We start from the raw sequence: 3,919 nt of genomic DNA on the forward strand, positions 1-3,919 counted from the left end.
ATTTTTTCCTTTAATAATCATGTTTGCCTAACCTTGTGCTTTTGGGCAAAGTTAAGTGACAGCTAAAAATTACCCGGATAATTTTGGAGAGAACAAATAATGTGTCTTGTTGATAGCAGAATGGGATTTCTTTTGGCCTGAGCTTCCTAAAAGAGTTCTCTACAGCGATTGGAAGAATAGTCTTACTTCATTATGGTTGGGCAGATATACACATAGATTCTGAACTTCAATAAAATGTATTCTGCAGTAATCTCTGGACTAAATCGCCCCTTCTCAATTGAAAGTGCAAAAATGCATATACACAAGAACGGGAAGATGCAAAGAAAAGTGTAGGGATAGAGGATGAGAGAAAAAAAAGAAAAAAGTTTTCCTGAGTGCAGAGGTCTTTACAGGCTGCACCACCACTCATAACCTTCCCCCTCCCCTCCCTTCCCCCCCCTCCCCCCCCCCAGTGCATCTCGTAGAACAGATTTGGCTCATATTTCAGCTTGTCTCTGCCAGTCTTCTCCTGTCCCTGGAGCTCAAATTCATTCCAACGGTCAGTTCAGTCCTCTCCTTGTAATTGCATTCGAACCTGAGGAAATAATTGCATTAGAGTAGATTACTTATAAGAGGCAGTTATCCATCTTTTCGGATTTGACAGAAGTTTATTAAACACACAAACATAAAAGCACTATCCTGGGTAGCTAGGATCTACAGAATGTCTTGAATAAGAAAATGAAAAGAATGCTTTTGAAATTCAACAGTGAATATGTAGTCTTATCTCAATAAACTTCAAAACCTATATCTAGGTTCGAGAATATAGCCACATTCAGTCCCTCTGCATCCCTCAAAACAACTATAATGGAAATAACTAGGAATTTATAAAACTCTCCCAAGTCCTTCTCCTAAACCGCCCCCCCCCCCCCCCCCACCTCTTTTCTCGGTTCTATACGGAGCTTTACTAAGTGCTCACATGTCAAAGCTACCGAGGTTTATAGCTATCTGGTACTGCCCCTGTCTTTTGGCATTGAGTACGTTGTAGAGAAAGGAGGACAGGAAATAGTGGTGGAGGGTGTGAAAGGGGGAAGAACTGGGAGTTCTTGGCAGTTTCCAAAGTTCGGACAGGTATCTGGATACGAGCTCCAAAAAGCACGTGCCAAAAAAATCTACACACACAAACACACCTTGACTGAGAGTACTGTCTCTATGTCGTTTTACATTAGATCCTGTGTGAAACTCAATGAGACCTGTGGGTTCTGTCCACTAGGAAGGAGGAATCTGTTATGGGGACTATTCCCGATAGTTTCGCTATATCCTTCATCTTGCCCAGAAAATAGTGTATTATTACTCTTAACCTCAGTTACTTCCCTGAATTTCTTGAAGGGACAAGTATATACCCATCTAAAACTGGTTTCAGGCCGAAGCCCCTGCACACACTGGTAGTGCTGGGGATTCTAGTTTGAACAGCTGTCTTTGGGGAATCTACCTGGGCACAAGATTAATCCAGATTCAACTTCATTTCACGCTCAAGCTAAAGAGCTCTCCTATTAAGTTGCCCTAAGGGGTGAAGGTGAATAGTCAGGTGTGTGTTTGAGCTAGGTGGTGGGAGAAAGGTTATCTCCAATTCATTTTAAAATTACAAAACTAACCCATTAGAAATGTCTAATCATTCAAACTGTCTAAAGCCAATCTTTGATATTCATCTTCCTTGTTATCTAGAATTTTCTCGGTTAGCATGGGAAGATAACTTCTAGAATCTCTAAAATGTTTTTCTTTTTTAATGTGAAACTCTTTCTTAGCTTTGTTCCTCTAAATACAGAATGTTTATTACCGCAAGTTTCTCTAAAATGTTCACTTAGCTCTTAGAAAGAAAAAGAAAAGAAAAAAGATTGGGAGAGGCGAAGGGAGAGGAAGGAGAGAAGAAAACCTTCGCATAGTTTTCAGTGGCGTAAAGAAGTCTTTTAGGTGCAAAGATGCACTGTTTACATTTTTTGACGGGATGCCGAGGGAAATGGAGATGATCCTCCTCCCTCCTCCCCCTCCCTCTTTTCCCTAAGCTTGGTAAAAGCATTTTGTTTTTATTTGCAACAAAAGAAACCCCGCCCTCACCCCACCTTCTTCCTTTCGGTGCCCCCTCCTCCCCCAATAGTCAAATAACTCTGTGTGGTGGAGTTACCTTGAGGCTGAGAAGACCAGGGAATCTTAGAGCCCTTTGAAAGGAACCTCTCAGTGGGTCCATTGTCAAATATCCGTTTCTCCTACAGACAATTTATATTTGAAAGAGTAAAAAAAAAAAAAAAAAAAAAAAGAGGATAGAAGAGGGGAGCATAACAAAACATATCAATAAATGATTGCGATAAAATGAACGAATGTATGGTTTCAGGCACTAAAACACGTGTCCTGGCAGATTTTTTTAAAAAATCCTCTTAACCTCTATAAATTGGCTAATGCAAATTCATAAAAGAAATGCTTTCCAGGGGAAGGGGGGAAAATTAAGAGATTACCTTGCATTGAGTATCCTGGTTTTTTGTTGTTCTTGTGATTTTCTGATTTTCATTTCTCTTGATGCAAAGTAGAAAGAGAGCAGAGGAAGGGTCAGGAGCTAAGCAGCCTGTTTTCCATCCGCTATACCGGGGCGCCTCTGATTCGTATTTTTTTTTTTTACTCTAGTCTCCTTTCTTTTACACTTAGAGCAAAATCAAACAAAATAGATAAAAAAAAACAAAGGAGGAAAAATCCCAGTTGTGAACTGATTTTGTTGCCACAATAAAGAGCAGACGGTCTTAAAAGCCATTTGAGATGACAATGGTTAGTGAGCCCGTTCTTTTCCCCATAATCTTCAAGTGGTTTAAGATTAATGATAGGAAGTGTTTTAGTAAACGCTTCCAAAGGACGTCGCCAAGATAATTTACTTAAAATGTTGACCAGGCTGTTACGTGTCTATTTGAAAAATAAATAAAAAAGCAAACGGAATTGTGTCCAACATAGTGAGCACCGAACATTTCCCCAATCTAAGGGACATATACTTCAAGGGTTCCCGGTCGGAAATATTATTTGGGCTTTGATCATTTATTTGCAATTGAAATCAGTACTCTTGCCCCATCTCTGTCGCCACCCCTACTCCTAGAAGACTGGGGTATTTTTGAGTACACTATTTCTCACCTCATTCTCAAATTAAGAAGTTAGATTGGAAGGTTAGAAAGATTCCTCCCACTTCAGTGTTGATACTTCTGTAGGTGTATAATCTGTGGATTCTGAAACTGAGAGTGCTTCTTAAAATCATGGGGGGGGGGGGGGGAAGGAGTCACTCTTGAAACAACAAATATTGAACTTTTCTTCAGTTAACAACATAACCCTAGAAGCTTTTATGATTTTATTTTTGAATGTAATACGAGTTTGCCTTTTGTTACATGGCACTGTTTAACAAGCTGGGTTACATGCTTTCATGGGGTCTCAATCCCTTTCCTGTGTCTGGCAGTTCTCTCCTAGGAGAAGGGTAGGTAGATGATAAGAAGGAGAAAAAGAAGGAGAAAGGAGAGGAGAAGGAGAAGGAGGAGGAGAGATTTTAAACAGGTACGATCTTATTAAATTGGAAGGAATGAAAATAAAGAGATACACTTCTCTGTGACCCTTGTTTTTCTTTTCCCACCCCCAGTTTCACTGGAAGATTTTTCACCAACTTTTGGGATGCTTAGTGAATATAATGCTGCTCAGCACTATAGATTTACAAAGTGCATCTGAGCATCTAGCTGTCATCTGGAGAATTTTGTTTTTAAAGTCAAGTTAGAACTTTGTCTTCAGACTCTTTTCCGGTAAGAGTGTGGCGACTTAGCAGGTAATAGTACTTGGGGTGCTTTACAATCATTCAGTCTGATCACCGGAGTTTTTCAGGTATTTTTCTGAGGACATTTGTGCTATTTAAGTGTTATTAAGTGGG

The 3,919-nt window shown here is 39.8% G+C and overlaps 1 long non-coding RNA gene across 1 annotated transcript; it reads right to left on the minus strand.

Annotated features, from left to right (window-relative positions):
* Window positions 1–217: 217 nt before the first annotated feature.
* Window positions 218–3,213, minus strand: LOC140513395 (uncharacterized). The gene is made up of 3 exons (XR_011970157.1): window positions 2,487–3,213; window positions 2,159–2,240; window positions 218–574 (listed from the first exon to the last, which is right to left on the minus strand). It is a non-coding gene; the product is annotated as an uncharacterized lncRNA (long non-coding RNA).
* Window positions 3,214–3,919: the final 706 nt, after the last annotated feature.

The sequence above is a fragment of the Notamacropus eugenii genome, chromosome 7 (genome assembly GCF_028372415.1).
Source record: "Notamacropus eugenii isolate mMacEug1 chromosome 7, mMacEug1.pri_v2, whole genome shotgun sequence".
NCBI lineage: Eukaryota > Metazoa > Chordata > Mammalia > Diprotodontia > Macropodidae > Notamacropus > Notamacropus eugenii.